Source organism: Melanerpes formicivorus, unplaced genomic scaffold (assembly GCF_026170545.1).
Source record: "Melanerpes formicivorus ecotype bairdi unplaced genomic scaffold, bMelFor1.0.p_v2 SCAF_101, whole genome shotgun sequence".
Taxonomy (NCBI): domain Eukaryota; kingdom Metazoa; phylum Chordata; class Aves; order Piciformes; family Picidae; genus Melanerpes; species Melanerpes formicivorus.
This window is the reverse complement of record NW_027142453.1, coordinates 492,527-514,393: the sequence shown is the minus strand read 5'-3', so window position 1 is coordinate 514,393 and position 21,867 is coordinate 492,527. Positions and strand designations below refer to the sequence as shown.

The window sequence follows — 21,867 nt, the reverse complement described above, 5'->3', positions numbered from 1 at the left end:
CTGGTGAGGCTGCACCTCAAACACTATGGCTGGGTCTGGTGTCTGCAGCATAGGAAGGACACAGAGCTGTTGGAGTGAGTCCAGAGGAGGCCGCAAAGATGATGCAAGGGCTGGAGCAGCTCTGCTATGAGGACAGGCTGAGGGAGCTGGGGGTGTTGAGCCTGGAGAAGAGAAGATTCTGGAGGGCCTTAGAGCTGCCTTCTGGTACCTGAAGGGATCCTACAGGAAGGCTGCAGAGGGACTTTTCCTGAGGGTGTCTAGAGACAAGACAAGGGGGGAATGGTTTGAAGCTGAGGGAGAGCAGGGTTAGACTGGATCTTAGGAAGAAGTTCTTCAGTATGGGGGTGGTGAGACTCAGGAATAGGCTGCTGAGGGAGGTTGTGGCTGCCTTCTCCCTGGGGGTGTTGAAAGCCGGGTTGGATGAGGCTTTGAGCAGCTGAGTCTAGTTGAGAGGTGTCCCTGGCCATGGTGGGGAGGTTGGAGTAGATGATCTCTGAGGTCTCTTCCAACCTGAGCCATTCTGTGGTCAGCTCAATTCAATTCAAAATGCACCCTCAGTGAGAGTTAGAGGTGGGCATGGTTGTTCCTAGAGGAAGACTCTACCAGCTAGCTCAGTGCTGTTCAAGGAGTGGCACCCTCATTCTTCCTCACTGACAGCAGGGAGCTTTTCCTACTGTTTTATTGCCCTCCCCTCCCATCCGCAGTCCAAACTGTTTGTGTGAGCAGCTCCTCGTCTGGTTCAGCCAAATGAGCTAACTTGACAAGTCAGATGTCCTCACCAGGGGAAGCTGCAGAGCATGACTGAACCAGCTTAGGGACTGATTTCAGAGTGGCAGAGCTGTGGAGTTTGTAAGAGCTGGGGTTGAGAAATAAGGGGGAGGACGAAGCAGCACATTTGTCGTTGGCAGGGAACTCTTTTCCATGGCCAAAGCATCGACGAACTAATAAGTAGGGCACCAAACTTTATTCTACACATCACATCTAAATTCTTGGAATGGAATGGAATGGAATGGAATGGAATGGAATGGAATGGAATGGAATGGAATGGAATGGAATAGAATAGAATAGAATAGAATAGAATAGAATAGAATAGAATAGAATAGAATAGAATAGAATAGAATAGAATAGAATAGAATGGACCAGGTTGGAAGAGACCTTCAAGATCATCGTGTCCAACCTATCACCCAACACCACCTAATCAATAAACTATGCAACCAAGCACCCTATCAAGTCTCCTCCTAAACACCTCCAATGATGGTGACTCCACCACCTCCCCAGGCAGCCAATGGGCAATCACTCTCTCTGTATAAAACTTCCTCCTAACCTCCAGCCTAAACCTCCCCTGGTGCAGCTTGAGACTGTGTCCTCTTGTTCTGGTGCTGGCTGCCTGGGAGAAGAGACCAACCTCTGCCTGTCTACAACCTCCCTTCAGGTAGTTGTAGAAAGCAATAAGGTCACCCTTGTGCCTCCTCTTCTCCAGGCTAAGCAACCCCAGCTCCCTCAGCCTCTCCTCATAGGGCTTGTGTTCCAAACCCCTCACCAACTTCGTTGCCCTTCTCTGGACACACTCCAGCAACTCAACATCTTTCCTAAACTGAGTGGCCCAGAACTGGACACAGGACTCAAGGTTTTCCAAGCAAGTTGTCTAATCAATTAGAATTTGCCCAAAGTTATGTAGAGGCATAGGTCTTGATAACGTGAAAAGAAAAGATGTTTGTTTTTCAGTTTGGGAGCTCGCAAATAGAAGCTTTTGGCACAGGGGGAAGCTTGGGCTTTTTTTGTTCTTTCTCCTTCTGGGAGAAGAAGGGGAAGGAAATGCAGGGATGAGAACCACACCACTGCATCTTTTTGAAAGAATGTTAGCTTCTTGCCTTGTTTAAAAATCACAGTATCACAGTATAACTTAGGTTGGAAGGGATCTTGAGGATCATCGAGTCCAACCTATCAACACAGACCCCATGACTAGACCATGGCACCAAGTGCCACGTCCAATCCCCTCTTGAACACCTCCAGGGATGGTGACTCCACCACCTCCCTGGGCAGCACATTCCAATGACAAATTACTCTCTCAGTGAAGAACTTTCTCCTCACCTCAAGCCTAAACCTCCCCTGGCGCAGCTTGAGACTGTGTCCCCTTGTTCTGGTGCTGGTTGCCTGGGAGAAGAGACCAACCCCTTCCTGGCTACAACCACCTTTCAGGTAGTTGTAGAGGGCAATGAGGTCACCCCTGAGCCTCCTCTTCTCCAGGCTAAACAACCCCAGCTCCCTCAGCCTCTCCTCATAGGGCTGTGCTCAAGGCCTCTCCCCAGCCTTGTTGCCCTTCTCTGGACACGTTCAAGTGTTTTGATGTCCTTCTTAAACTGAGGGGCCCAGAACTGGACACAGGACTCAAGGTGTGGCCTAACCACTGTAGAGTCCAGGGGCACAATGACTTCCCTTCTCCTGCTGGCCACACTATTCCTAATGCAGGCCAGGATGCCATTGGCCTTCTTATCCACCTGGGCACACTGCTGGCTCATGTTCAGGTGGCTGTCAATCAGCACCCCCAGGTCCCTCTCTGTTTGGGAGCTCTCCAGCCACTCTGACCCCAAATATTCTAGTCATTCCTGTTTACTAGCTCAGGTTATTCAAATGAACCAGTACCATTTGCTCTGAGCCTGCAACAACACGAGGGGAAAGCAGTTGTTTGGGAAGATTAAAGCTCCCACCTCATGATATGTTCAGGCAGCACTGAAGCTCTGAGGATGCCATATTGTTGCTGAGGCAAAAAAGAATATGTAAGAACAAGGAAGAATTTTGAAAGTTGATTATGGGCAGCTGCCAAGAGCAGTGCTGTGATAAATTATTAACTCATTGCACTGTACTGCCTTGTAGTGCAAACAGAGTGGCTGGTTATTGTGCTCTGCTTGGTAAGTCAACACTGTAAAAAATTCCTTGGTTATCTGGAAAATATCTTCTTTGGGGGGTTGATTAAAGGGACACTGTAGGATTAGAATTCATTTTCCCCGCTGTTGAACCTGAGCAAAGCCTTCGACACTGTCCCACACCACATCCTGGTCTCCAAGCTGGTGACACATGGGTGTGATGGGTGGACCACTAGATGGATAAGGAACTGGCTTGATGGCTGCACCCAAAGAGTGGCTGTCAATGGCTCCATGTCCCAGTGGAGGCCTGTGACAAGCAGAGTCCCTCAGGGATCAGTCCTGGGACCTGTCTTGGTCAACATCTTTGTGGGTGCCATGGACAGTGGCACTGAGTGCACCCTCAGCAAGTTTGCTGATGACACCAAGCTGTGTGGTGCAGCAGACACGCTGGAGGGAAGGGAGGCCATCCAGAGGGACCTGGACAGGCTGGAGAGGTGGGCACAAGCCAGGCTCAGGAGGTTCAACAAGAGCAAGGGCAGGGTCCTGCATCTGGGTCGAGGCAATCCCAGGCACAAATCCAGGCTGGGCAGTGACTGGCTGGAGAGCAGCCCTGAGGAGAGAGACTTGGGGGTGCTGGTGGAGGAGAAGCTCAACATGAGCTCTCAGTGTGCACTTGCAGCCCGCAAAGCCAATCAGATCCTGGGCTGCATCAGAAGTGTGGCCAGCAGGTCAAGGGAGGTGATTCTCCCCCTCTGCTCAGCTCTGGTGAGACCCCACCTGGAGTCCTGCATCCAGTTCTGGAGCCCCTATTACAAGAGGGATCTGGAGGTGCTGGAAGGTGTCCAGAGAAGGGCCACAGGGATGATCAGAGGGCTGGAGCACCTCTCCTATGAGGACAGACTGAAGGAGTTGGGGCTGTTCAGTCTGGAGTAGAGAAGGCTCCCAGGTGACCTCATTGTGGCCTTCCAATATCTGAAGGGGGCCTACAGGAAGGCTGGGGAGGGACTTCTGAGGATCTCAGGTAGTGATGGGACTAGGGGGAATGGAATGAAGCTGGAGGTGGGGAGATTCAGGCTGGAGGTGAGGAGGAAGTTCTTCCCCATGAGAGTGGTGAAGCCCTGGAATGGGTTGTCCAGGGAGGTGGTTGGGGCCCTGTCCCTGGGGGTGTTTAAGAGCAGGCTGGATGAGGCTGTGGCCAGCCTGCTCTAGTGTGGAGTGTCCCTGCCCATGGCAGGGGGGTTGGAACTAGATGATCCTTGTGGTCCCTTCCAACCCTGACTGGTACTATGATACTATGATTCATAAAAAGAGGGAATCTGTGAAGGCAGATTGGTTCTTGCTGTCCTGAGAGCTTGGTCCGTGATGGGCAGTCAGCTCAGTTTCCTTTCTGCTCCTGTCTCTGTCGGCTGCTTCTGTGAGGTGTGATCCCTCCTACCTCCCCAGAGAGCACATCAGCAGCAAGGCAGTTGGGTTATTAGTTGCAGAGGCATGAAACAAGCTGACTCATAGCTGTTCTGCAGGAAAAGCAGCTCTGTGGAGACCACTCCTCCCCTGTTACCTGTAGTTGAGCTGGAGGAAGAAATGCAGGGGACAGGCTGTTTGGGGCATATGCCTTGCTGGTGGAATAAATGATCAGTTTTGTAGCAACTGAGGCATCCTGATTTTTGTTTTGCTTTTATAAAATCAATGCCACATTTGTTTCATTTTTTGCAGAACATACACAGAGCCTGAAAACTTAGATCATAGAATCAATAAGTTGGAAAAGACCTCAAAGATCATCAAATCCAACCTGTCACCACAGACCTCATGACTACTAGACCATGGCACCAAGTGCCACCTCCAGTACCCTCTTGAACACATTCAGGGACAGTGACTCCACCACCTCCCTGTGCAGCACATTCCAATGGCAAATCACTCCTTTTGTGAAGAACTTCTTTCTAACATCCAGCCTAAATCTCCCCTGGTGCATCTTGAGACTGTGTCCTCTTGTTCTCGTGCTGGTTGCCTGGGAGAAGAGACAAACCCCTTCCTGGCTACAATCACCCTTCAGGTAGTTGTAGACAATAATAAGGTCTCCCCTGAGCCTCCTCTTCTCCAGGCTAAACAATCCCAGCTCCCTCAGCCTCTCCTCACAGGGCTGTGCTCAAGGCCTCTCCCCAGCCTTGTTGCCCTTCTCTGGACATGTTCAAGTGTTTCAATGTCCTTCTTAAACTGAGGGGCCCAGAACTGGACACAGGACTCAAGGTGTGGCCTAACCAATGCAGAGCACAGGGGCACAATGACTTCCCTGCTTCTGCTGGCCACACTATTCCTAATGCAGGCCAGGATGCCATTGGCCTTCTTGGCCACCTGGGCACACTGCTGGCTCATGTTTAGGCTGCTGTCAATCAGTACCCCCAGGTCCCTCTCTGTTTGGCAGCTCTCCAGCCACTCTGACCCCATTGTACTTTTTCCAGGGTGTGTCTCACTTTTTGGATTGGCAAGGATGATCTTGAGGTGCCTCAAGACAATTTATAAAGCACCCCCTAACCTTATTCTAGTGCTGTGCTTGTGTTACATTGCATTTGCTGGCTAATTTAATAGTGCTTGCTCAATATCATAGAGATGGCTGTGCTTGTAAATGTAACTTCTTGATGTTAGGCATAGAGGTGTAGTGCAATAGGAATACACTGAAGATAGGATAGAATAGAATAGAATTAGAATGGAATAGAATGGAATGGAATAGAATGGAATGGAATGGAATAGAGTGGAATGGGATAGAATGGAATGGAATGGAATAGAATGGAATGGAATGGAATAGGATAGAATGGAATGGAATGGAATGGAATAGAATGGAGTGGAATGGAATGGAATGGAATGGAATAGAGTGGAATGGAATGGAATAGAATGGAATGGAATGGAATAGAATGGAATGGAATGGTATAGAATGGAATGGAACAGAATGGAATGGAATAGAGTGGAATGGAATGGAATAGAATGGAATGGAATGGAATAGAATGGAATGGAATAGAATAAACCAAGTTGGAAGATACCTTCAAGATCATCGAGTCCAACCTATCACCCAACACCATCTAATCAACCAAACCATGCAACCAAGCACCCTATCAAGTCTCCTCCTGAGCACCTCCACCACCTCCCCAGGCAGTCCATCCCAATGGGCAATCACTCTCTCTGTGTAGAACTTCCTCCTAACCTCCAGCCTAAATCCCTCCAGCCTCAAAACCTCCAACCTGATACATAGCTATGGGAATTTTGGAGTGCTTGCTGTAATAAAATCCTTAGCACGTTAGCAGAACACAGAAGAACATGCAGGGTTAAAAAGAACATCCACTTTGAGAGTGAACCACTTCTGGATCAGTGTCAGCTTCTGCCACCCTGGCTTTCTGAGGAAAACATTGAATCCTGCCAGCGCATGTTGCAAGATATGACCAACGTGACTTACAAACTGAGAAGCAGATCTACAAAATGCTGTTGGCTACAGAGTATTGTTGGAATCTGAGATGGAAAATGCTTCCCCCTCCCCAGTTCCTCCCTTTTTGCCAGTCCCCTAAAGTTTTGTAAGGTTCAGGTCAGCTACAAGGCTTTTTGTTCAGAAAGGCCTTTGAGCAACCATTACTTTGTATTTCTATATAAAAGCTTGTTGTCTGCTTGGGATTACCTTCTTGCTCTCTCCAACTACCTGAAGGGAGGTTGCAGCCAGGTGGGGGTTGGTCTCTTCTCCCAGGCAACCAGCACCAGAACAAGAGGACACAGTCTCAAGCTGTGCCAGGGGAGGTTTAGGCTGGATGTTAAGAAGAAATTCTTCATAGAGAGAGTGATTGCCCATTGCAATGTGCTGCCCTGGGAGTTGGAGTCACCATCACTGGAGGTATCACAGTATAATTAAGGTTGGAAGAGACCTCGAGGATCATTGAGTCCAACCTGTCACCACAGACCTCATGACTAGACCATGGCACCAAGTATCATAGTATCATAGTATCAGTCAGGGTTGGAAGGGACCACAAGGATCAGCTAGTTCCAAGCCCCCCGACATGGGCAGGGACACCCCACACTAGATCAGGCTGGCCAGAGCCTCATCCAGCCTGGGCTTAAACACCCCCAGGGACGAGGCCTCAACCACCTCCCTGGACAACCCATTCCAGGGCTTCACCACTCTCATGGCGAAGAACTTCCTCCTCACCTCCAGCTTCAATCTCCCCACCTCCAGCTTCATTCCATTCCCCCTAGTCCTATCACTACCTGAGATCCTGAGAAGTCCTTCCCCAGCCTTCCTGTAGGACCCCTTCAGATACTGCAAGGCCACAATTAGGTCACCTCGGAGCCTTCTCTTCTGCAGACTGAACAGCCCCAACTCCTTCAGTCTGTCCTCATAGGAGAGGTGCTCCAGCCCTCTGATCATCCTTGTGGCCCTTCTCTGGACACCCTCCAGCACCTCCACATCCCTCTTGGAATAGGGGCTCCAGAACTGGAGGCAGCACTCCAGGTGGTGTGTCCCTGGAGCTGAGTAAAGGAGGAGAATCACCTCCCTTGCCCTGCTGGCCACACTTCTCCTGATGCAGCCCAGGATCTGATTGGCTTTGCGGACTGCAAGTGCACACTGAGAGCTCCTGTTGAGCTTCTCGTCCACCATCACCCCCAAGTCTCTCTCCTCAGGGCTGCTTTCCAGCCAGTCACTGCCCAGCCTGGATTTGTGCCTGGGATTGCCTCGACCCAGATGCAGGACCCTGCCCTTGGTCTTGTTGAACCTCCTGAGGTTGGCTTGTGCCCACCTCTCCAGCCTGTCCAGGTCCCTCTGACAAGCTCGTGGCGGGGAGACATGGCTGTGCAGGCAGGAAACAGTCGTCACTGGGTCCTGGTATCTTTGGCTGTGCTTCCTGTCAGTTAAACCACGAGCAGGAGAGCAGATGCACCCAGAGATGGTGACTCCACTGTTTGCCCCAGACTGCCACTGTGTAACAAACTGTCTTCTCAAGAGTGTACTCATACCTGTATACCCTTGACTCTCTCTCTAAAAGACCCTTCTCTGAGACTATTCCTGAGAGTGATGGCCAGAATTTAGAATAGAATAGAAAAACCAGGTTGGAAGGGACCTTTGAGATCATCCAGTCCAACCTATCATCCAACACCATCTAATCAACTAAACCATGGCACCAAGCACTCTATCAAGGCTCTTCCTAAACACCTCCAGTGATGGTGGCTCCATCACCTCCCTGGGCAGCACATTCCAATTGCCAATCACTCTTTCTGTGAAGAACTTCTTCCTAACATCCAGCCTAAACCTCCCCTGGTGCAGCTTGAGACTGTGTCCTCTTGTTCTGGTGCTGGTTGCCTGGGAGAAGAGACCAACCCCCACCCGGCTACAACCTCCCTTCAGGCAGTTGTAGACAGCAATAAGGTCTCCCCTGAGCCTCCTCTTCGCCAGGCTAATCAACCCCAGCTCCTTAAGCCTCTCCTCACAGTGCAGGGAAAGCAGAGAACTTCAGAGAAAGCAGTACTTGAAGTCCTGAAGCATGAACTGTAAGAGAATAACCATAGGTGTTATCCTAATGCAGTGAGACCTGAGCTCCAGTGTTTCTTTTTCCACTGCTACCAGTCTAGGAGTTTTTAAAGGCATATGAGAAATGGACAGATTGGGTGTGAGGTTGTGCAATGTCCTGAATATCACTCTGGGCAGGTGATTGCCACATTCTGTGGCCTATGTGTCCAGAGAAGGGCAAGGAGGCTGGTGAAGAGGTATCACAGTATCACAGTATCACCAAGGTTGGAAGAGACCTCAAGGATCATCGAGTCCAACCTATCAACATAGACCCCATGACCAGACCATGGCACCAAGTGCCACGTCCAATCCCCTCTTGGACACCTGCAGGGATGGGGACTCCACCACCTCCCTGGGCAGCACATTCCAATGACGAATGACTCTCAGTGAATAACTTTCTTCTCACCTCCATCCTAAACTTCCCCTGGCACAGCTTGAGACTGTGTCCTCTTGTTCTGGTTCTGGTTACCTGGGAGAAGAGACCAACCCATTCCTGGCTACAACCACCTTTCAGGTAGTTGTAGAGGGCAATGAGGTCTCCCCTGAGCCTCCTCCTCTCCAGGCTAAACAATCCCAGCTCCCTTAGCCTCTCCTCACAGGGCTGTGCTCAAGGCCTCTCCCCAGCCTTGTTGCCCTTCTCTGGACACGTTCAAGTGTTTTGATGTCCTTCTTAAACTGAGGGGCCCAGAACTGGACACAGGACTCAAGGTGTGGCCTAACCAATGCAGAGTCCAGGGACACAATGACTTCCCTGCTCCTGCTGGCCACACTGTTCCTAATGCAGGCCAGGATGCCATTGGCCCTCTTGGCTACCTGGGCACACTGCTGGCTCATGTTTAGGCAGCTGTCAATCAGCACCCCCAGGTCCCTCTCTGTTTGGGAGCTCTCCGGCCACTCTGACCCCAGCCTGTAGCTCCGTATGGGATTGCCATGGCATGCTGTGGTCTCCAGCACAAGCCCTATGAGGAGAGACTGAGGGAGCTGGGATTGTTTAGCTTGGAGAAGAGGAGGCTTAAGGTAGACCTTATTCCTCTCTACAGCTACCTGAAGGGTGGTTGTAGCCAGGTGGGGGTTGGTCTCTTCTTCCAGGCAACCAGCACTAGAACAAGAGGACACAGTCTCAAGCTGCACCAGGGGAGGTTTAGGCTCAAGGTGAGGAGAAAGTTCTTCACAGAAAGAGTGATTGGCCATTGGAATGGACTGCCTGGGGAGGTGGTGGAGTCACCATCCCTGGAGGTGTTCAGAAAAGGATTGGATGTGGCACTTGAAGCCATGGTTTAGTTAGTCATGAGGTGTTGGGTGATAGGTTGGGCTCGATGATCTCTGAGGTCTTTTCCAACCTTATTGATTCTATGATCTATTGTAACATCTTATGATCTTTGGGGTGATGGTTTTATTATTGTTGTCTTTACCATCTTTTTGGTATCAATCTACTTGTGGATCTGTGTGTTTGTGAGGCAGCTCTGGCTTTCAGTTAAACATGGTACAAGTGCACAGGAAAAGCACATCAAAGCTTCTAGGGTAAAAGATGTCATGTGTTTTAAGTAGCCCTTGTGATCTCTGAAGGTGTGCATGCTGTTACTACACAGTTAATTCATTAAAGCTTGAACTCTATTAATACCTTCCCCAGCATCAGATTTTAGAGAACTGAGTACTCTGCCCACCAAAATTACATTAGAAGAGAAACTGTGGATTCATTTCAGCCTCTTTGCCAGATACCATGCTCTTTTCTTCCTCATGTGATGGCATAACTCTCAGAACACTGTTTTTTCCCCTTGGGCTGGTTGTTCACCGACTAGGCAGCATCAAGCAGGGGTGTCTGCTGTGTGAGAAAACATTTCATAACTACATGTTCTTTAAAGTAGAGGCTCTCAGCCTGAGGGGCAGGGAGATTGGATGGGTAAGGGCTGTGGGGTTGTTATGGTCTTTTCTTTTCTTTTCTTTTCTTTTCTTTTCTTTTCTTTTCTTTTCTTTTCTTTTCTTTTCTTTTCTTTTCTTTTCTTTTCTTTTCTTTTCTTTTCTTTTCTTTTCTTTTCTTTTCTTTTCTTTTCTTTTCTTTTCTTTTCTTTCTTTTCTTTTCCTTTTCTTTTCTTTTCTTTTCTTTTCTTTTCTTTTCTTTTCTTTTCTTTTCTTTTCTTTTCTTTTCTTTTCTTTTCTTTTCTTTTCTTTTCTTTCTTTTCTTTTCTTTTCTTTTCTTTTCTTTTCTTTTCTTTTCTTTTCTTTTCTTTTCTTTTCTTTTCTTTTCTTTCTTTTCTTTTCCTTTTCTTTTCTTTTCTTTTCTTTTCTTTTCTTTTCTTTTCTTTTCTTTTCTTTTCTTTTCTTTTCTTTTCTTTTCTTTTCTTTTCTTTTCTTTTCTTTTCTTTTCTTTTCTTTTCTTTTCTTTTCTTTTCTTTTCTTTTCTTTTCTTTTCTTTTCTTTCTTTTCTTTTCCTTTTCTTTTCTTTTCTTTTCTTTTCTTTTCTTTTCTTTTCTTTTCTTTTCTTTTCTTTTCTTTTCTTTTCTTTTCTTTTCTTTTCTTTTCTTTTCTTTTCTTTTCTTTTCTTTTCTTTTCTTTTCTTTTCTTTTCTTTTCTTTTCTTTTCTTTTCTTTTCTTTCTTTTCTTTTCTTTTCTTTTCTTTTCTTTTCTTTTCTTTTCTTTTCTTTTCTTTTCTTTTCTTTTCTCTTTTCTTTTCTTTTCTTTTCTTTTCTTTTCTTTTCTTTTCTTTTCTTTTCTTTTCTTTTCTTTTCTTTTCTTTTCTTTTCTTTTCTTTTCTTTTCTTTTCTTTTCTTTTCTTTTCTTTTCTTTTCTTTTCTTTTCTTTTCTTTTCTTTTCTTTTCTTTTCGCTTCGCTCGAGTCTCCTCTCCTCTCCTCGAGTCTCCTCTCCTCTCCTCGAGTTTCCTCTCCTCGAGTCTCCTCTCCTCGAGTCTCCTCTCCTCTCCTCGAGTCTCCTCTCCTCGAGTCTCCTCTCCTCTCCTCGAGTCTCCTCTCCTCGAGTCTCCTCTCCTCGAGTCTCCTCTCCTCGAGTCTCCTCTCCTCTCCTCGAGTCTCCTCTCCTCGAGTCTCCTCTCCTCTCCTCGAGTCTCCTCTCCTCGAGTCTCCTCTCCTCTCCGAACCTGGCACTTGGATGTGTTCAATCTCCTGCCCTTGGACTCTGCCCATCTGTCCAGCCTGTCGAGGTCCCTCTGCACAGTAATGTTTGGGTTTGTTTTTTTTCCCTCACTCACATTTCTGCTAATGGTTTATTGTATCTGTGAGCACAGCAGACCCCATTTGGATGGGAAGTGGCTTTGGGGAAGTAGATCAAATGTTAGGCAACAGAAAAGAAGAGAAAGAAAGGAGGCTGGAGGTTAAGTGAATGGGTAGATTAGATACTGTGTAAAGCAACCTCTCCTTGCATTACCTTGTTCGTGGTACAGGTGTGTTCCACTTTAACCTCTGCTTTCTCTTTTATTCTCTTGTTGGTTTTTTCCCTCTTAACTCTGTACCAGTTGAATGTCACACTAGGAGACCAAGGTGTGGAAATGTTAAAGTATTTCATCTATATTCTATGATAATTTGCAAACTTTTGCAGTAGAGCTGATGTCTCTTGAGGAGCTGCTTGCAGGATGAGGCTGGAAAGCTTGGAGTGCTTTGCCTCAGCCACACCATAGACTTGTTTTCTCAGAAAAGTAAATGAAAATGGTCGGAAGGGTAGAACACCTCTCCTGTGAAAAAGGACTGAGAGACAGCCTGGAGAAGAGAAGGCTCTGGAGAGACCTTATTGTGGCTTTTTGATATACAGAGGAGGTTTATAACAAACACTGAGAGGGCTTTCCCCAAGATCTGCAGTGAGAGGACAAGGAGCAGAAGTTTTAAACTGAAGGTGAGTAGAATAGAATAGGAATAGAATAGAATAGGAATAGAAAAGAATAGAATGGAATGGAATAGAATAGAATAGAATAGAATAGAATAGAATAGAATAGAATAGAATAGAATAGAATAGAATAGAATAGAATAGAATAGAATAGAATAGAATAGAATAGAATAGAATTAACCAGGTTGGAAGAGACCTTTGAGATTGAGTCCAACCTATCATCCAACTCTATCTAATCAACTAAACCATGGCACCAAGCACCCCATCCAGTCTCTTCCTGAACACCTCCAGTGATGGTGACTCCACCACCTCCCCAGGCAGCCCATTCCAATGGCCAATCACTCTTTCTATGAGGAACATCCAGCCTAAATCTCCCCTGGTGCAGCTTGAGACTGTGTCCTCTTGTTCTGGTGCTGGTTACCTGGGAGAAGAGGCCAACCCCCACCTGGGGGGCTGTTTGCCTCTGTGAATAAGAAGGTGTTATATGGTGGTGCCTTTGAAGCCTTTGTATTAAGCTTCAAAGGTCCTCAAAGAGTGGTCCTCTCCTGAGCTAACAAGCCTGTATGTCAAAGGCTTTATGAGCCCAATAGCTGTATTATTCATTCTGTGGAGCTGAGGTAAAAAGATGTCTCTAGATTGGTGAGTCAGTGGCTGTGATGAGATTGTGCTGCTTTCTGTTGCAGGATGAGAGCAAGTTTGGCACACAGCTTGGTCCTAGATGACCAAGCAGTTTTGTGTTTTCCCCAGGCAGTTTGGTTCCCCTCTAGCCCTTTTTCCCTGCTTCCCTCAGCAGCTGGGGAGTCAGGCTGGCTCATGTGCTCAAGTGCTGGGTTCTGCACATTGGTCACAACAACCCCATGCAGTGCTACAGGCTGGGGTCAGAGTAGCTGGAGAGCAGTCAAACAGAGAGGGACCTGGGGGTGCTGGTTGATGGTAGGCTGAACATGAGCCTGCAGTGTGCCTAGGCAGCCAAGAGGGCCAATGGCATCCTGGCCTGCATCAGGAACTGTGTGTCGAGCAGGAGCAGGGAGGTCATTGTGCTCCTGTACACTGCACTGGTTAGGCTGCACCTCGAGTCCTGTGTCCAGTTCTGGGCCCCTCAGTTTAGGAAAGATGTTGAGTTGCTGGAAGGTGTCCAGAGAAGGGCAACAAAGTTGGTGAGGGGTTTGGAACACAAGCCCTCTGAGGAGAGGCTGAGGGAGCTGGGGCTGCTTAGCCTGGAGAAGAGAAGACTCAGGGGTGACCTTATCGCTCTCTACAACTACCTGAAGGGAGATTGTAGACAGGCAGAGGTTGGTCTCTTCTCCCAGGCAGCCAGTACCAGAACAAGAGGACACAGTCTCAGGCTGCACCAGGGGAGGTTTAGGCTGGATGTTAGGAAGAAGTTCTATACACAGAGAGAGTGATTGCGCTATGGAATGGGCTGCCTGGGGAGGTGGTGGAGTCACAATCACTGGAGGTGTTCAGGAGGAGACTTGATGGGGTGCTTGGTGCCATGGGTTAGTTGTTTAGGTGGGTTGGATTGGTTGATGGGTTGGACATGATGATCTTGAAGGTCTCTTCCAACCTGGTCTGGTCTGGTCTGGTCTGGTCTGGTCTATTCTATTCTATTCTATTCTATTCTATTCTATTCTGTTTTCTGGAGCCCTGTAGCAGGGCCTGTGGCTGGATGGCAGAGGGATGGGTGCAGCAGCCACTTCGGACGCCTGGTTTCATTCTGTACAAAACATCGGGACCCAAAGGATGAAATGAGGAGGAGGTGAAGCTGTAATTTCACTGCATCTGCTTTGTAGGGGTGCTGAAGCTTTGCAGAGTAGGTCCTGTAGGTCTCTTCGTGTGACACTCATAAATTGTGTCTGGTTCATCAGTAGTGAATTCCTGTCTCTCCCAGGAGCAGATGTCTGCTCCTATGAGAGTGGCTTAGCCTTCAGTGTGGACATTTCCCCAGACATTACAAAATGAGAAACACTGTCATGTCCAGACACTGCCTTCCCTGGAGGGACCTTTGTATAACAGTATCACAGTTTCACTAAGGTTGGAAGAGACCTCAAAGATCATCGAGTCCAACCTGTCACCAGAGACCTCATGACTAAACCATGACACCAAGTGCCACGTCCAATCCCCTCTTGAACACCTCCAGGGATGGTGACTCCACCACCTCCCTGGGCAGCACATTCCAATGATGAATGACTCGCTCGGTGAAGAACTTTCTCCTCACCTCCAGCCTAAACTTCCCCTGGTGCAGCTTGAGACTGTGTCCTCTTGTTTCTGGTGCTGGTTGCCTGGGAGAAGAGACCAAGCCCTTCCTGGCTACAACCACCTTTCAGGTAGTTGTAGAGGGCAATGAGGTCTCCCCTGAGCCTCCTCTTCTCCAGGCTAAACAATCCCAGCTCCCTCAACCTCTCTTCGTAGGGCTTGTGCTCAAGGCCTCTCCCCAGCCTTGTTACCCTTCTCTGGACACATTCAAGTGTCTCAATGTCCTTCTTAAACTGAGGGGCCCAGAACTGGACACAGGACTCAAGGTGTGGCCTAACCAGTGCGGTGGACAGGGGTACAATGACTTCCCTGCTCCTGCTGGCCACACTAGTCCTAATGCAGGCCAGGATGCCATTGGCCCTCTTGGCCACCTGGGCACACTGCTGGCTCATATTCAGGCAGTTGTCAATCAGCACCCCCAGGTCCCTCTCTGTTTGGCAGCTCTCCAGCCACTGTGACCCCAGCCTGTAGCTCTGCATGGGGTTGTTGTGGCCAAAGTGCAGCACCAGGCACTTGGACTTGTTGAATGCCATCCCATTGGACTCCGCCCATCTGTCCAGTCAGTCTAGGTCCCTCTGGAGAGCCTTTCTACCCTCTCATTGACTACCCTCTAATGGATCCCACTTGTCCTTCTTGAAGAGAAATGTTTTTCCTTGTTGATGTTAATCCTGTTGGTGCTTAACTCTCGTTTCAGCACTTTGTGGGTTTGCACAGTGGGAATTTTTAGTCTAGCAACAACCAGGAGATAATTTATATTCTCTCAGCAGCCAAGTTCACTAGCCTAAAATTCTCCAGACACAGAGTCTCTCTACTTAATCCCCCTCCATGCAAATACTTCAGAACATGACATTTGAGCAGCACTGATATGGAAGAAGAATAATGTACAAGTGGCATGGGAATATTAGTTTGTGTCTTATACTTCACCTCTGCAAGTCAATGTACTTGTTATTGGACTTATGCTGAACATCATGAGGCACACACATTTTCAGAACAGATTGTGTTGGAAACTGCATTAAAATTGGCAGTTTAAAAAGAATTACCTAACTCTTAATTATGGCTTGAGTGGATGGGACCTGGGGGTACTGGTTGTCAGCAGGCTGAACATGAGCCAGCGGTGTGCCCATGTGGCCAAGAAGGCCAAAGGCATCCTGGCTTGCATCAGGAATAGTGTGGCCAGCAGGAGCAGGGAAGTCATTGTGCCCCTGGACTCAGCACTGCTTAGTCCACACCTTGAGTCCTGTGTCCAGTTCTGGGCCCCTCAGTTTAAGAAGGACATTGAGACCCTTGAACATGTCCAGAGAAGGGCAACGAGGCTGGGCCCCTCAATTTAAGGAGATGCTGGTTGCTTGAGAGAAGAGACCAACCCCCTCCTGGCTACAACCACCCTTCAGGTAGTTGTAGACAGCAAGAAGGTCTCCCCTGAGCCTCCTCTTCTCCATGCTAAACAACCCCAGCTCCCTCAGCCTCTTCTCACAGGGCTGTGCTCACGGCCTCTCCCCAGCCTTGCTGCGCTTCTCTGGACACGTTCAAGTGTCTCAATGTCCTTCCTAAACTGAAGGGCCCAGAACTGGACACAGGACTCAGTACTTTAGATTGGATGTGAGGAAGAATTTTTTTATGACAAGGTTGGCAAAGAGGCTGGCACAAGTTTCTCAGAGAAGTTGTGAATGCCCATCCCTGGAAGTGTCCAAGGTGTGCCTGGATGATTTTCTGAGCAACCTGATCTAGTGCAACGTATCTCTTCCCATAGCACAAAGCTTGGAATAATGGAGCTTTTGGAGCAGATGATCTGTGAAAGTCCCTTTTGACCCCAAGCATTCTGTCATTCTGTGAATGTCTGACCTGGCAAACACCTGCAACCTCGATGTAGAAAATTTCCTTTTGAAAAGCTGACTGAAATGAGAGTAAGGGATCCAAGACAGAAATAACAGGAATGTAGACTAGACTAGACTAGACTAGACTAGAATAGAATAGGACCATGTTGGAAGAGACCTTCAAGATCATCATCTCCAGCCTGTCAACTAATCCAACCCACCTAATTAATTAAACCATGGCACCAAGCACCCCATCAAGTCTCCTCCTGAACACCTTCAATGATGGCAACTCCACCACCTCCCCATGCAGCCCATTCCAATGGGCAAGCACTCTCTCTGTATAGAACTTCTTCCTAACATCCAGCCTGAACCTCACCTGGTGCAGCCTGAGACTGTGTCCTCTTGTTCTGGTACTGGCTGCCTGGGAGAAGAGACCAATATCTGCCTGTCTACAACCTCCCTTCAGCTAGTTGTAGAGAGTGATAAGGTCACCCTTGTGTCTTCTCTTCTCCAGGCTAAGCTACCCCAGCTCCCTCAGTCTCTCCTCACAGGGCTTGTGTTCCAAGCCCCTCACCAATTTTATTGCCCTTCTCTGGACTTGTTCCAGCAAGTCAACCTCCTTCCTAAACTGAGGGGCCCAGAACTGGACACAGTACTCAAGGTGTGGCCTAACCAGTGCAGAGTCCGGGGGCAGAATGACCTCCCTGCTCCTGCTGGCCACACTGTTCCTGATGCAGGCCAGGATGCCATTGGCCCTCTTGGCTGCCTGGGCACACTGCAGGCTCATGTTCAGCCTGCTAGCAACCAGCACCCCCAGGTCCCTCTCTGCCTGGCTGCTCTCCAGCCACCCTGACCCCAGCCTGCACATAGAGCTCTTTGTGCCATGTGCTCCACGCCCATAAGTAGTTGGCTGTCTAGTAACAGGGTGGTTTCATGTACCAGACAAGTTGCTGCGAGAGCCTAGGGTTCAGTGGTTTGTGTTTTCTTTTGCTTTGTGTTTTGGTTTGGTTTTTTTTGAGTCCCTCTGGCTATGTAATGCTCACCTTTGTTAACTAAGGCCATCCTCCTCCCTCTTTGTCTCTGCGTTGGTTCTTTCTTGTAGTTGATTCCAGCCTCAAATTCAGTTTTAACTGATGCTTTGAAAGTATTCCTTGAGTCCAGAGCAAACTGGCTGATGAGTGACTTTGCTCCCTTTCTTGCATGCTGCAGGAGAGCCTACTAATTGTGTTACTACTGTCTAAGCTGTCAGCTTGTTGCTTGGACCACTACACTCTGTGCTGGGTTAGGAACTGGCTGGAGGGCCGAGCCCAGAGAGTGGTGGTGAATGGTGCCACATCCAGCTGGCGGCCAGGCACCAGTGGCATCCCCCAGGGATCAGTGCTGGGCCCCATGCTCTTTAACATCTTCATTGATGATATGGATGAGGGCATTCAGTCAGTCATCAGCAAATTTGCAGATGACACCAAGTTGGGAGCAGATGTTTATCTGTTAGAGAGTAGAAGGGCTCTGCAGAGGGACCTTGGCCGACTGGACAGATGGGCAGAGTCCAGTGGGATGGCATTCAACAAGTCCAAGTGCCAGGTGCTGCACTTTGGCCACAACAACCCCATGCAGGCTGGGGTCAGAGTGGCTGGAGAGCTGCCAAACAGAAAGGGACCTGGGGGTGCTGATTGACAGCTGCCTAAACATGAGCCAGCAGTGTGCCCAAGTGGCCAGGAAGGCCAATGGCATCCTGGCCTGCATTAGGACTAGTGTGGCCAGCAGGAGCAGGGAAGTTGTCGTACACCTGTACTCTGCTTTGGTTAGGCCACACCTTGAGTCCTGTGTCCAGTTCTGGGCCCCTCAGTTTAAGAAGGACATTGAAACACTTGAATGTGTCCAGAGAAGGGCAATGAGGCTGGGGAGAGGCCTTGAGTACAAGCCCTTATGAGGAGAGGCTGAGGGAGCTGGGGCTGTTTAGCCTGGAGAAGAGGAGGCTCAGGGGAGACCTCATTGCTCTCTACAACTACCTGAAGGGTGGTTGTAGCCAGGTGAGGGCTGGTCTCTTCTCTCTAGCAACCAGCCCCAGAACAAGAGGACACAGTCTTAAGCTGTGCCAGGGGAAGTTTAGGATGGAGGTGGGGAGAAAGTTCTTCACTGAGAGAGTCGTTCGCCATTGGAATGTGATGCCCAGGGAGGTGGTGGAGTCACCATCCCTGGGGGTGTTCAAGAGGGGATTGGACATGGCACTTGGTGCCATGGTCTAGTCATGAGGTCTTGGGTGACAAGTTGAACTTGATGATCTTTGAGGTCTCTTCCAACCTTGGTGATACTGTGATACCTGAGAAAGGAGTAGCAAACCTCATGCCTTATTTAGGAGACTATCATAGAATCATGGTATGAAGCTGGAAAAGACCTTTAAGATCTTCATATCCAACTATTCTTGAACTCTAATGAGTCTTGAAGGTGTGTTGTTTTGATGTCCCATTTGAGAGAACAAGTCTGTCACGACATACATAAATTTGTCTTGCATAGATGCTGTGCATCTGCAGTAAAGAATCTGATTAGGCCCCTGCCAAAGTTGAATGCAGGCATGCTAAAAGCCCCTGACAGTTACATTAGAAAAGACAACAGTGAAAAAGCAAAATAGGCTTGTCAGTCCTGGAGATTAGTTGGGAGGGTGTTCATGAAGTCTGACTGACACCTCTGACTTCCCTGTGTCTCCAATGTGCCTTATAAATCTGCCTTACTTGTAGGTATGGTTTGATACTTAACACCCATTCTTCGTAGTATCATAGTATCAGTCAGGGTTGGAAGGGACCACAAGGATCATCTAGTTCCAAGCCCCCTGCCCTGGGCAGGGACACCCCACACTACATCAGGCTGGCCAGAGCCTCATCCAGCCTGGGCTTAAACACCTCCAGGGATGGTGCCCAAACCCCTCACCAACTTTGTTGCCCTTCTCTGGACACCTTCCAGTCAACATCCTTCCTAAACTGACAGGCCCTGCCTTTTTCAGTGATATTATGGAAAACAACTCACAGTACTGCTTGTCTAGCTCACTCACTTCAAAAAGAACTCATAAGAAGAAGCAGTCTTGATGATTGTGGCTGAATGTCTGACAAATACACAGGCACAAATCCAGGCTGGGCAGTGACTAGCAGGAAAGCAGCCCTGAGGAGAGAGACTTGGGGGTGCTGGTGGAGGAGAAGCTCAACAGGAGCTCTGGAGTGGCATTGAGTGCACCCTCAGCAAGTTTGCTGATGACACCAAGCTGTGTGGTGCAGCAGACACGCTGGAGGGAAGGGAGGCCATCCAGAGGGACCTTGACAGGCTGGAGAGGTGGGCACAAGCCAACCTCAGGAGGTTCAATAAGAGCAAGTGCAGGGTCCTGCATCTGGGTGGAGGCAATCCCAGGCACAAATACAGGCTGGGCAGTGACTGGCTGGAAAGTAGCCCTGAAGAGAGAGACTTGGGGGTGCTGGTGGACAAAAAGCTCAACAGGAGCTCTCAGTGTGCACTTGCAGTCCGCAAAGCCAATCAGATCCTGGGCTGCATCAGGAGAAGTGTGGCCAGCAGGTCAAGGGAGGTGATCCTTCCCCTCTACTCAGCCCTGGTGAGACCCCACCTGGAGTACTGCCTCCAGTTCTGGAGCCCCTATTACAAGAGGGATGTGGAGGTGCTGGAACGTGTCCAGAGAAGGGCCATGAGGATGATCAGAGGGCTGGAGCACCTCTCCTGTGAGGACAGACTGAAGGAGTTGGGGCTGTTCCGTCTGCAGAAGAGAAGGCTCCGAGGTGACCTAATTGTCACCTTCCAGTATCTGAAAGGGGCCTACAGGAAGGCTGGGGAAGGACTTCTCAGGATATCAGGTAGTGATAGGACTAGGGGGAATGGAATGAAGCTGGAGGTGGGGAGATTCAGGCTAGATGTGAGGAGGAGGTTCTTCACCATGAGAGTGGTGAAACCCTGGAATGCGTTGTCCAGGGAGGTGGTCGAGGCCCCGTCCCTGGGGGTGTTTAGGAGCAGGCTGGATGAGGCTGTGGCCAGCCTGCTCTAGTGTGGGGTGTCCCTGGCCATGGCAGGGGGGTTGGAACTAGCTGATCCTTGTGGTCCCTTCCAACCCTGAATGAAACTATGAAACTATGAAACTATAAGTGTGGCCAGCAGGTCAAGGGAGGTGATTCTCCCCCTCTACTCAACTCTGGGGAGACCCCACCTGGAGTACTGCCTCCAGTTCTGGAGCCCCTATTCCAAGAGGGATGTGGAGGTGCTGGAAGGTGTCCAGAGAAGGGCCACGAGGATGAGCAGAGGGCTGGAGCACCTCTCCTGTGAGGACAGACTGAAGGAGTTGGGGCTGTTCAGTCTGGAGAAGAGAAGGCTCCCAGGTGACCTAATTGTGGCCTTCCAGTATCTGAAGGGGGCCTACAGGAAGGCTGGGGAGGGACTTCTCAGGCTCTCAGGTAGTGATAGGACTAGGGGGAATGGAATGAAGCTGGAGGTGGGGAGATTCAGGCTGGAGGTGAGGAGGAAGTTCTTTCCCATGAGAGTGGTGAAACCCTGGAATGGGTTGTCCAGGGAGGTGGTTGAGGCCCCATCCCTGGAGGTGTTTAAGCCCAGGCTGGATGAGGCTGTGGCCAGCCTGATGTAGTGTGGGGTGTCCCTGGCCATGGCAGGGGGGTTGGAACTAGCTGATCCTTGTGATCCCTTCCAACCCTGACTGATTCTATGATACTCAAATGGACCCTTGGGATATTTGTGTTGTGACACTGCATGGACACTGTGCTGTGTCTGATTACAGAGTGCAGAAAACAGGTCACCTCTTGCCTGGTGTGCTTACAACCACTGGAAATAGGTGACTGAGTTACTCCATTTCTGGTATTCATGGGTGCAGTTAAATGAGGATCTTTGTGACAAGCAGATTGAGCGCTTCAGGCGTGGTTTGCCGAAATGTGTTTTAACTGATAAGCTTTAAATAAGCAAGACTGAAAATCTGATGCTGTTATCAATTTTTTGCCACATGTCATTGTTAACCACAGTGCAAACTTAAATAGAACTTGGGGCCCATGTGATACAGATGATGCTCCCAGTATTGTCTAGAGTGTGTGTGGGGGGGATCTGTGTTCTAAGCAGTGTGTAGGCTTCTGTACCAGCAGTGTAAATGCATTTTGCTGTCCACTGCTGTTTTTCCCCACTATTATGTTGTCAGGAAAATAGCTGATGCCTAGGAAAGAATAGAATAGAATAGAATAGAATAGAATAGAATAGAATAGAATAGAATAGAATAGAATAGAATAGAATAGAATAGAATAGAATAGACCAGACCAGGTTGGAAGAGACCTTCAAGATCATCGTGTCCAACCTATCATCCATCACCACCCAACCAAACTATGCAACCTAGCACCCCATCAAGTCTCCTCCTGAACGCCTCCAGTGATGGTGACTCCATCACCTCCCCAGGCAGCCCATTCCAATGGGCAATCACTCTCTCTGTGTAAAACTTCCTCCTGACCTCCAGCCTGAACCTCCCCTGCCACAGCCTGAGACTGTGTCCTCTTGTTCTGTACTGGCTGCCTGGGTTAAGAG

At 48.9% G+C, this 21,867-nt stretch overlaps 1 protein-coding gene across 2 annotated transcripts in view; it reads left to right on the top strand.

Annotated features, from left to right (window-relative positions):
- ELF1 (E74 like ETS transcription factor 1) overlaps nucleotides 1-21,867 on the top strand; it is a 158,364-nt gene that overhangs the window by 54,222 nt on the left and 82,275 nt on the right. The window lies entirely within an intron of this gene.